We start from the raw sequence: 12,841 nt of genomic DNA, 5'->3' as shown, positions 1-12,841 counted from the left end.
CCAATGGGAAAGATGTTTTGTTTTGTGCCACACCTGGCACATGGCACATGCTTTCTGTCTGTGTCTAATTCACATAACAATAATAGCTACTAATTTTAAGTGTACAATTCTATGAGCTTTAACAAATGTATATAGTCAGGGAGTCACCACCACATGATCACAAACATATCTATCAACACATCCAAATCATGCTTTTAACGCTACTACAAATGTTATTTTTAAAATTAGAATTTTCAGTTGTTCATTGCTCATATGTGGAAATACAGCTGATTTTTATCTATTGTCATTATATCCTTTGACCGTGCTAAATTCACCTGTTAATTCCAGCAAATATCTCTGACAGTACTGGGATCTTCTAGATAAGCAATGAGAGTTTGCCCCATTTTTTAGTGACATTAACTGCATTAATTTTGATCAGTTGGTTAAGGTGGTGTTGGCCAGATGATTTGTTACCAATATGAACTGCTGAATTTCTGTTTTATTCAGTAAAAATTCATCAACTATTATTTTATTTACTTATTGACCACTGTTATTTATTTATTATCAGTATGAATTCATGAATCTTTATTATTTTATTTATACTTTATTTATTAATTTTACTACATTACTCTTTTTAATCTTTTAAAGGTAAACATATTTAAATATCTGCATTTCAATGGGTCCTCTGGGAGCCACTTGTAGCCTTGTGATACAGCGATTCTGAGCTCCCTCTCGTGGCTTTCCTCTTAGATTTGAGGGGAAAACAATCTGTGTGAACTTAGGAAAGTTATGCAAATCGGTTAAACTCTCAGCTATGAGAGGTTGCTGCCCGCCTAGTGGGACTACGGTGGGAAGAAATAAGAGAGTGGATGGGGCTCCTTGGACCCAGTGTCCTGATTCACTGATACTGTTACGATTTGTCCTCTAAAGTCCAAAGGACGGTGTGACAGGTGACCAGCCTACTGAGTGTCCTTCCCCCTCCCAACAGGCACCTCTGACATGACATACAGTCGTCCCCCTCATTCTTGGTTCTGCATGCCTGCTTCCAGTTACCCTCAGTCAACCAAGGTCCAAAAATATTAAATGGAAAATTCCAGAAGTAAACAATTCATAAGTATTGAGCTGCACATGGTTCTGAGTAGCAGGATGAAATCTCACGCCATCCTGCCCCATCTGGCTGGGATGAGAATCTTCCTTTTTCTGAGCGTGTCCCTCTGGTCACTTCATGGCCCTTCATTATCAGACCTGCTGTCAAGGGACCACTGTGCTTGTGTTCAAGTGCCCCTGATTTACTTAAAAATTGCCCCAAGGTACAAGACTAGCTGTGCCGGACATGCCAAAGAGAGGCTGTAAAGTGCTTCCTATAAATGAAAATGTGAAAGTTCTTACTTCATAAGGAAAAGAAAGAAAGTGTGTGCTGAGGTGGTTAAGATTTACACTAACAACGATGTCATTCCTTTTTATGGCTGAAAATATTTCATCTTATGGATAGACCACAATTTATTTATCCCTTCACCCACTGGTGGACATTTGGTTTTTCCTTTTTCAGCTACTATGAACAATGCTGCTTGGAACATCTATCTACAAGGTTTTCTACTTGTCTAGACGTCTTCAACTATCATGGGGCTATACCTGGGAGTAGAATTGTCGGGTCAAATGGTGACCCTTCACCCTTTTAGGTGAATTTTTGGATATGCTTGTCAACTTCCATAAAACATCTGTTGCTACCTTGATTGGAATTGCATTGACTTTATAAATTAATCTGAGGAGAGTAGACACCTTCACCTTTATTCTGTATATAAATCATAACATGACTTCATTTATTTGTCTCTTTGAAGATGTCTTTTAACAATGAGCATGCTTTTCCCTAGAAAAGTCTCATGTATCTACCCTGTGTTACATTTATTTTTGGTAACTTCTGATTTAGGGATAATGCATCTTTTTTTTATCCTAGTTTATAATTATTGTTGATGACTTTTGTAGTGTTGATATTATTTCCAACAAAACCGTTATTTCTCTGTCAATTATCTTGGGTTTTCTACTTAAGAAATTATGTCATCTGCAGATAACAAGCTTTGTATCTTCCTTTCCAGATTCTTTAACTCTTATTTTCTTTGCTGTGCTGGCCAGGAAGCCCTGTTCCATGAATACTCAAGGGGTTATAATAAGTGACCTTGTATTATATTTGACTTTAATGGAAATGCTTTTAAAGTTAAACACGAAATATTTGCCTCTGATAAATGCCTTTTTTCCAGGATAAGGAAAAATCCCTTTTATTCCATGTTTGCTAAGACTTTTTTAAAAAAATCACAAATAATTATTGACTTTCATCAATGTTTCTGTAACTGTTAAAATGATCATATGTTTTTTCCTTTAATCTATTATTGCAATGGATTACAAAAATACATCTTCTGATTTAGACCCTCACTGTAATCCTGGGATAATCTACTTTGTCATAATGAGTTAGTATCTTTATACACTTCCGAATTTCCTTTGCTAACACTTTCTGAGTTTTGCACCTGTATTCACAAGTGATGTTGGTCAATAGTGCATGTTTATTGAACTCTTAATCTATATTCAAGCTTATACCAGCCCCACAAATTGATTTAGGTCACTTCTCCTCTTTTTCTACTTTTTAGTATGATCTGTATGAAGCTGAAGTTACCTGTCTTCCCAAGGCCAAGCCTGGTATCCTCTGACTGGGGGAGACTATTGACTACTGATTCCATTTCTTTCATTATTATTAGTTTATTTTTCATTCAGACATCTTTAACACTTTTTGTAGAAAATCATATACTTATCCAAGTTCTCAAAATGTTAGCATACATTTATAGTCTTCTTATTATTTTAAATTTGATCTGTAGCCGTATTACCTTTTCATCCTGTATCTAGTTTATTTGTCATTCTTATTTTTCAGTCTTGCTAGAGTTTGGTTAATAATTTTTTTAAAATAGGTTTTGACTTTGTTCATCCTTTCTATTGTTTCTTTGATTGCATTGTATGTTTTTGCTTTTTTTGGTGCTTTTTATTAATTCACTTTGTTGTTCCTTTTTCAGCTTTAAAAAGAAAACTCTTAAGTCAGTTTTCTTAATGTTTCTTCTTTTTTAATCAGTGCAATGAGGGATATGAATTTGCTTCCAAGCATGACCTTTGCTGCATCACACGAGCTTCAGTAAACTGCTCGCTGACCTTCAGTTCTAAACACCTTGTGCCTCCCCACTACACTTTCTTCCTTAACCCAGGAGTCATTTATTCTAAGTTTACAAACATTCAGGTTTTCCAGCTCTCCTTTTATTGTTTGTCTTCAATGTAATTGCATTTTATTTGGAAGACATGGAATGAATGATTTCAATTATTTGACAATTTTTGATTTCCCATTATGACTTAGTACAGACATCTTTTTGTAAATGTTCCATTTCACATGCATCTCACTTACTTTCTTAAAACCTCACGAGAAAAGAAGAGTCGGTGATAACTGCATTTCCAGATGAGGAGATTAAGAACTAAATATACTGAGAGCCTGCGCCATGGTCACATATTTATTAAGAGCAAGAAGAAAGATGGACGCCCAAACTTTCTTCATGAAAACTTGTCTCCACTGTTTACAGCAAACCTCCCTAGGGATGAGCGTGGAGCAGGCAGGCATGAAGGGGGCGTTTCATTTTCACTTTGCATTCTTATGTAATATTTGATTTTTGTAAAAAGCTACATGTATCACTTTTGAATTTTACACTGTTAAACAGCAAAAATTCAACAAGTAATTTAAAAGATCAAACTAGCTTTACTAAAAATTCTGTTTAAATTATTATTATTGAATAAACATTATTTTTTATGTATATGTTTTTATTGAAGTATAGTCAGTTTACAGTGTTGTGTCAATTTCTGGCATCCAGCATAATGCCTCAGTCATAGATAACTATACATATGTTCGTTTTCATATTCTTTTTCACCGTAAGCTACTACGAGGTACTGAATATAGTTCCCTGTGCTGTACAGTATGAACTTCTTGTTTATCTAGAGCAATTCTTGAATTGGGCAGCATCCCATGTAGCAAACAAAGTATCTCCATCCAGCTACAGAAAAGGAAAGGATTTTAAAGGTGGGGGTAGGGGGTGATTATGAGCAAAGAAGGCATTGTTATAGGCAAGGTCGCCCTCCTCAGAGGAATGCAGGGGTCTGTTGGTCAGGTGACCTGCTGGTGCCGACCAGGGAATTCCCGGGAAGGCGGGAACTGTAACTGGGTCAGACATTAAGTCTCGGTCTGCTGCCGTGGACCCGACGAAGTGGACTCCATTTTCGGCCTGTGGTTTCCTCCTTGGCACCAGAAAACGGTGCTGGGGTGAGGCAGCCCTGCTCCCGGGGGTTCTCCTCGAGGACTTACTCCCACAGCTTCAAAAAGAAACACACATTGTTGGTGTTCACCCGACAGCGTCCGCAAGAATGGAGATGCAGAGACCGTCAGAATGGCCGTGCAAGGGCCGCGGCGCCTCACTCACCACAGCAGGTGTTCGTGTGCAGTCGGAGACATCTGGGCAGAGCCTCCCCACACGCTGCAGTGCGTCAACTAACAGTTATTTCTGGACCATGCGATCTAAAGTATTTTTAGTTTTGGCCTCAGGACTTTAATTAATGGTTGGTGTTTTAAACCATAGCAATGGGTTGAAGAGTTTTAAAAGCAACGAGCCTACTACAAACAGAAGAATGAATGAATCACACTGGAAAGGAGACTCTTTGCCCTGAGCCCTCGGAGGCCATGCACTCCTGGGCTGTCCCTCCCTCGGCGTGGACTGGGAGCCTCTCTAAGCCGAGGCCCAGTCGGGAGGAGACGAGTCATCAGGGCTGAAGCCACGTCCCTGTGTCCTTGTGCTGGTTTCCCGGGGCTGCTGTTACAAAGGACCACAAGCTAAAGACTTGAAACAACAGAAATCTCCTCCCTCCCAGCCCCGGGGGCTGGAAGTCGGGACCCAGGGGTCGCAGGCCTTCTCCCTCTGAGATCCGAGTGGGCGTCTCCCTGCTTCTTTGTCTTCGGGCATTGCCAGCACCCTTTGATCTGAGATTGTGCCCTTCTGACTTCTGCGCCATCAGCACGTGGCCTTCTCCTTTCTATGTGTGTTAGTGGCCAAACTTTCCCCCTTTATAAGGACGCGGTCGTCCTGGATCAGGACCCACCCTATTCCGACTCCAGTATGACCTCATCTTAACCAGTCTAACTCCACCTTGTTTCCAAGTAGGGTCACAGTCTGCGGTCGGGGTTGGGGTGGGGCTAGGACCTCCACGTGTCTTTTTGAGGGACACGATCTAACCCGTAACAGGTAGCTTAGCTACAAGCCCAGTTCCTCGCTCCAGGAGGGGCAGGTAGGAGAGGCTGACCCCACAGCCCCTCATCTTCCTCCCCAACTCTGGCCCTGCCCCGCGTGCTCTGAACGTCCGGTGCACGTTACCGCGGCAGGTCCAGAGGTCATCACGACGTCAGGCCCAGGGCTGGCCCTGGCTACGCACCCTCCAAGCACCTGTCTCAGGGCAAGGGCTTGTGGAGTTGGGATTCTCGCCCCAGAGCTGCCTAAAAGAATCTTGGCGGCATCACCGCAGTGAACTTCAGAGTCTCCACCGACTCCCAGAGAGTAGCAAACCCAGGAGGGCTTGCGTGAGGAAGAGAGGAGATGGCCCCCTCTCTCCGCTTTTACATCCTCGGGAGGATTTGTGCAGAGGTTAGCTCCAGAGGGTCCTCGGGACTCTGGAAGGATTCACCCTCTCCGTGAGTCTGGATAGGGGAGGGTGCCACACAACCACCAGCAGGGGGCACAAGAAGCTGTCACGGGAGTCACAGTATTGGAGTCTGGGCTGGTCTTGGGGGCTCAGTCACCGCTGCACAACAGAATCAGCTGTGGGGCTTTCACAAAATACTGCTTCCCGTGCTAAGGCTCGAATAGCCATTTCAAGGCGGGTCCACAGATAGCAAGTTAGCCCATGAAAAGATGTCTTCTCATGAGTCTTTTGGGAAATGCAAGCCAAAACCACAGCGCAGGTCACTGCACTCCTAGGATGAGTACACACTGAAAGAGCAACACACCAGATGTCGCCAGGACGTGGAGGCAGCAGAGCTCGCCCCACTGGTCGTGGGAGCATAATCTGGAAGCAGCACTGGGGAAAGGAGCTTGGTATGTTCTAAGTTAAACACACACCTACTGTGTGATCCAGCCATTCCATTTCTAGGCTTTACGCCAGAGAAATAAAAGTGTGGATGGTCGTGGCAGCTCTGTTTGTAACAGCAGAGTGGAAACCACCCAAATATCTGGCAGGTGCCTGGAGAAACAAATGGTGAGATATGCATGCGGCAGAGTGGGGGTGGGGGCAGGAGGGACAGATGACAATGGACAGGAGACTTTGGGGTGATAAACGTGTTCATTGCCTTGATTGTGCTGATGGTCCCACCAGTGAACACATTTGTCAAACTTCTCCAATTGTGTGCTTTAAAAATGTACAGTGGAGTTTACTCATGTAGCTTCCGGAAGCTCAAACACCAGCAACTTCATATGGTTCAAGCTAATTTTTAATATTTTCATCCTTATCAAACAGCAGTTATTAAGAATTGTCATATAAGTGCTGAGCAAAGTCTCACTAACAGTGACGCTTCAGAATGTTAGCGCTGTAATATGGCAATTTAAACACACTTCATTAACCACACTCTTCCTCCCCCACCCCCAAAGCCAGTAAATACTCCGAGTGGTGCAAGGAAATACAGTTGGAATTAAAAATAAACAATGAATTTTAAGCCTTTCGTTTGGTGCTCCCATAAACGTCCATCCCATCTGTCCAGTTTCAAATTTAAGTTTCATTTTAGATCTACTTTTTCTCTTCTCAGAATTCATGTGTAGTCATCATAGACAATGTGCAAAAATACAAGAAAAGACAAATAAGACAATAAAAGTTAAGTATAACCCCACTATGTTGAATGCCTGTTTCTTAAAACCTGAGACTCAGTCTAGCGTTAAGTAATTTTTAAAAATTAACTTCAGGATAAATAGTTCTTCATGGTCCCCCTAAATTATTTGAGACCCATGTTAATATTTATTCAAGCAGCTTGAAGGAAGAATGAGTTCTTTAATCATTAAAACTGAATCTCTTCGAGAAGTGTTTGTCCACCAGTGAGCTAAAAATAACTCGCTCATCTAAAGAATAAAAAGCGATTGGCGTGCAGGTCTGAGTGCTTCTCCTCGCTGGCTCTCAGGTGCGGTTCTAAAAGGTTAGTGCCGGGAAGAAGATCTGGTTCTGACCTCTATTACACGAACAGTTACCAGTGGTCAGTGAGAGCCAGGGAAAAAGAGAATCGAATCAAATCAAAGACGTAGGAGAGAAGGCGAATAGGGGATGGACCGAAAATCTGACAAGCTAATATCTGCAGACACTTGACAGCCACACTGTGGACGAGTTACTGGACATGAATGATGAAAATCTCAAACTGGAGTTTTAGTGGCAAGGGGCCTTCCTTCAAAGATGGATGACAAGTGATGGGGACGTGCCTTGGGGGCTCCTTCTGGCTGTGGTGGGTTGCACAGGAGGATAGCACAGTTTTAAGATTCCCATCTGTTCAAACTGCGGTCCAAAACTATACTAAACATTTAGGAAATGAAAACATTTATTTCCCATGGATAGTCTTTAAAAAGAGTATTATGTTAGTCCATTCAGGCAGCTATAACAAGATCCTAGAGACTGATGGCTTATGAACAACAGAGGTGTGCTACTGACAGTCCTGGAAGCTGGAAGTCCAAGGTCAAGGCGCTGGCAGAATCAGAGTCTGGCAAGGCCCCTCCTCATTGCCAGACTGCGTCCTCACACTGGGGAGGGGGAGGGAGCGCTCTCTGGGGTCCCTTTCACAAGAGCACTAATCCCACTCACGAGGGCTTGACTCTCGTGACCTGACCGTCTCCCAGATGTCCCAGCTCCGCATACCATCCCCTTGGGGGTTAGGATTTCAACATGTGGATTTGTGGGGCAGGGACACACGTATGCAGTCCACAGCAAGTATGGGTGTCTAAGCCTTGGGAATGAAAGCTGAATTGCACCACAGAGCTCTGGGGTCTTTGCCTGTTTCCTACGGGAGACGAGATGCAGAGATCTGGCTTAGCACGACTCAGCGAGCCTGGCGCAAATGCCATGGTTGGCCCCGGTGGAATGACCCGTCCAGTCAGACGCTAAGCAAGGTCTCCACTGGTCCCGGAGGGCACACCCGGCCCCTCAGAGCTGGTATGAAGATTATTTTAAACTGAGACATTTGCGAAAGAGAGAATGCAGAAAGAAGCCCTTTCAGAGCTTCCTTTATCTGGCTAAAGGCAGCACGTGGCCCTCTGTGTGGGGTGAGACTGACCCCTCACCCCGAGAGGAGGAATTGCATGAACAGCTCATTTTTCTCCTCGTGGGAGCCCTTTCTGCCCCTCCTCTCCCCGAAGGAGCTGGTACTTAAACCCCCAAAGTCAGCAGGCCAGGGGGACCTCTTCATCTGAACACACTCATGCGTGTGAATAAAGCTTCTTTCCTTTCCTCCTGTTAATCTGTCTCTGGTTAAATTTTCAGGCTCCACCACTGACTCGATGGTCCAGATTTCAAGGGGGCCTTCCGGGGGGAGCTACATGCCCTGCGTGGTCCCCTGAAGATGGCTGTCTGCGGCCTCATCTCTGCCCATGTGCGGGGCCTTCGGACGGTCTCGTCCCTGCAAGGTCTCCAAACCTCACAGTGATGCAATTTGAGAAACGTATCGGAATTACGAAATCTTGAGATTAGACTAAATGGTTGCTTAAGGGCTCCAGCCACAGCATGGCTTAAAACCCTGCGATGTGTGTCATGATTTCTTTGGTAGCAGTGTTAGTCATCATTTCTTAATTTTTTTCAGACCTTCGGAAATTCTAGTCTTTAAGAAGGTCTGTTTTTACATGCCTATTCTTCGCAGGATTTAGGTTTGATTCCAGTGGGGCCCAAGCTCCACCCCAAGGAGGTCTGCGTAACATTATGTGCAAAAGAAGTTTCAGGGCAGGAAGACTTACAGCATGCTTTGCAAATGTATGGGGAGTTTATTTAAAAAGCCAACCCTGTGACCAAGGGTAGGTCTTGGGAGGCAGAGGGCAGTGTAGCCAGGAACGTGGGAAGGCCACGGGGACAGATTTTCACAAAGAAGGAAGCAGGAAACATGGTCAAAGGCCACGGACGTGTTGAAAGACCGAGGGATCATTAGATGGGTTGCCGGTGGCAAGTCAAGAGGAGTTTCAGGGATCAGGGGTCAGGGGCACAGGCTCTCTGGAGGAAGCGCTAAGGGTCCCCATGGAGAGGACCTTGGTGGGAGAGGGGACATGGCTGGCACCACATCCGTGGAGACGGAGCTGAGACTCCGCGGGGACGAGAAGACGGGACCCTCCACGGTAGGGAGTGGAATATCTCAAAGTGGGCGCATCCGGACCAGACCAGGAACAGCGATGCTCTCCTGGAAGACTGAAAACCCTCTCTGCTCAGAGAGGCCAAGATGCCATACAGATTCTCCACTCGGGCCACCACGCGGACAGACAGTGAGACTGAAGAGGTGATCGTGGATAGATTGGCACGACTTAGAAAAGACTTTCTCATACAGTGTTCAAAAAACATTCAAAACCTGATCAATTACAGAAAAACCGAAAGCGATCAGTTTAGGGTTCTTTGCTCTCTCTGGACAGGGACGTTCACAGCATTTCTCAAGAGGAAGTTGAGCAGTTCAGCTGAAATATCAGATTTCACGGAAGGATGGGGGACTGTCGGAAAGCAGAAGCCTGATCCCAGGCCTGAGGCGACGGGAGAGGAGTGTTGGTCTGCTGAGCAGACAGGCCTGCTTTTGAACAAAGGAGGAGCAGCGGTCTGCTCCGTTGATTAGAGACTGCGGTTGGTCCTCAGTGAGATCAGCCCCGGGGTTAGCCCAGAGCCAGGGTGTCAGGCTCCAGCTGCTCTGACTTGCCTGGGGGGCTTGAGAAGACCCCCCCTGCCAGCTGGGCCCACCCAGCTTCTGGCTCAGTGGGTGTGAGGTGGGCTCAGAGAGGTCCTCCCGTGACTCGGTTCCCCTGCGTCTGGAGAACCCGGGGCCTCGTCTGAGCCGCACCACCCCTATGACTGGGTTCTAAGACCTGACCAGGACTGCAGGGGTGGCCGGACGCCAAGGACCCCAGTCTTAGAGGCAGGCGGAAGAGGCATCCTGTGTTCGGGCGCGCCCAGGCAAAACCATCAGTTCAGAGAGAAAAGGGGCTTCTCCACCTATGAGCGGAGATGGAGGGGTGGTGGGAATCAGGGTGACTGCTGAACCCAGGGCACCCCACACCCCGATCTGCACCCACACCTGCACCCACACCTACGTCCAGACCTGCATTCACATAACACACCCACACCACACCCTCACTCACACACAACCTCATTCACACTAACACTCACACCTGTACTCTGACCCAAACTTATGGCCACGCTCACTGCCCTGGGAAGCAGAGGCTGAGACCTGATGAGGAAGACCAGGCTGGTAGCAGCACCGCCCTCCAACCCTCTGTCTTTGTCCTGAAGCCCCTTGAGAGTTCTCCCAGGGCACACATCCTCCACGACAAGGTCCCGACCTGAAGATCAGTCAGGAGGCAAGGCCTAGACCAACAGATGGGAAGGAAGTTGGCGTGTCCCTGGTTCTAGAGTCTGGCCCAGTCTGGCTGCTGCAGAGATAGGGCGGCTGGCGGGGTCTCTTGCCAACAGCAGCACCAGTGACGCCCAGAGCCTGCCTGACCTTGATCTCTGATGTCCAGCCTACAGAACCGCAAGGGGCTCCCCTGTGGGCACCAGGGGTACTGATGAACAGCCACAGGACACCCATCACAACCTACGGTTATCAAGTCCAAAACATCAGTTGTGCCAAAGTCCCGAAGCCCTGCTCTCAAAATGGACTGCTCTCCTCTAGAGTTGAGAAAGATGTATGTGGTACCCATCTGTCTGGATGCTGGCTCTGGGCTCTTCTCTCCTCCCCTCCCCAGCTCCTTTTTCCTCTCCCTTCTCCCCTACTCTTTATAATTCCACATCCAATCCACACCAAATCCATTAGGTTCCACCTTCAACATACATCCAGAAAGTAGACAGCTCTGAGAATTTCTCGGCTGTCACGCGGGTCTCCGCCGTCAGTCCCTCCCTGATAATCCTGAACCTGCCAGGGCCACCTCAACACAGCAGGTGGCTGTTAGGACAGGTCATGATTCCTCCCCTGCTCCGCCACCTCACGCACCCTCCTGTTGCAGAAAAGTGGGACACGAGAGGATGGTCACATTCCAGGTCTCAGGCGAGTCCCTGGGACGTGTGCCACCAAGGAAGGGTCCTTGGCTTCATGCAGGAAAGAATTTCAGAGCGAGCCGTGATAAAGTGAAAGCGGGCTTATTCAGAGAGGTGCACACTCCTCAGACGGAGTGCAGGACGCCTCAGAAGGGAACGTGGCCGCGCACAGGGCCGTCTGGGAAAGCAAGAGCCGCCCTGGGTGCAGGGGTGGGTAGTTTTCCTGGGCTGGGTAATCGCATGGGCTAAGGAGTGGGAGGCTCGTTACAACTATTTTGGGGAAGGGGCAGGCATTTCCAGGAACTGGGCCCCCACCCACTTTTTGGCCTTTTATGGCTAGCCTGGGAACTGTCCTGGTGCCTGTGGGGGTGTCATTTAGCAGCTGGTGTATTACAGTGAGCATGTACTGAGGCTCAAGGTCTCCCGGAAGTTGAATCCTTTGCCATCTGGGGCCCAGTTAGTTCTAACCAGTTTATGTCGTATACTCAACGGCTGTGTCATTCTTTTAATGTTTGTGCCCTGCCCCCTTCCCTCCTGCCTCACTTCTGCCCAGTTCAGAGCACAGACCCCAGCCTTTATCATGACCACAGACCCTTAGGACCTTCCCTGGCCACCTACCCACTTCCTCATGCGGCTGATGTCCAGCTTTCCTGCTCTGTTCCCTGCTCTGTGCTCCAGCTGCTCTGGCCTCCCTGTGTCCATCAAGCCCATGGGGCAGCCTTCTGCCTCAGGACCTTTGCACTCACTGCTCTCTGTACCTGAATCCTTCTTCCTCCCAATAACTTCACATTTAACTCCTGACTGCATTCTAATTCTCCCAGAAACCTCGTCTTTGCAGACATCCTGTTTAAAGTGGGACCTGGAGAGGCATCCGTTCCCAGGCTTCACTCTCTGTCTACCTCCCTGCTCGGTTTTCCCCGTCAAACTGCCTGCCTTTCTCTCTGCTGCAGCCCTAGGCCAGCACTTACCGCTTAGTGCCTCCATTTCTACCTGCTAAATGAATACATGATGGATAAGCAGGGTTTTTGTTGTTGTTTGTCTGTTTAAGAAAAGAGGAAAGTAGTTTAAAGGCAGAATTGTTCCACAACAAAGTATCTATAAACTCCACTTTGCAAAATCCAACAGAAGAAACCACATTTTCTTACTGCTTTTATTGTAACTGGACATTCCCAGAATTGCTCAGTCTGCATCTCTTTAAAAAACTACATCATTTTCTTGGCCCAGGGCACTTCGTCTAAGCAGTTGGAAAAAGGATTACCCTGTTAGGCCAGTGGTTTAAATGCAGGCAGAATAAACATTGTACTTGGCATGTGAGTGGCTAGTTTAAACTGACTTTAAACTTTTTAACTTCTTCCTCAGTCCTGCTTCCTGAAGAGGAATGAGGCAAGCGACGGTCTTCAAGGTATTTTTAGGAATGGCTGAAATTTGATACGGAAACATTCTCCCGGTTAACTTTAGTTTTTCAAAGTACTGGACAACTTAAATTTTCTTTCTTTCCTCCTTCCTTTCTTGTTTCTTGCAGCGAACTTGCTGAGTGAATTCTCCGCGCCAGGCA

This window comes from Vicugna pacos, chromosome 14, assembly GCF_048564905.1.
Source record: "Vicugna pacos chromosome 14, VicPac4, whole genome shotgun sequence".
NCBI lineage: Eukaryota > Metazoa > Chordata > Mammalia > Artiodactyla > Camelidae > Vicugna > Vicugna pacos.
This window is presented reverse-complemented; position numbering follows the sequence as displayed.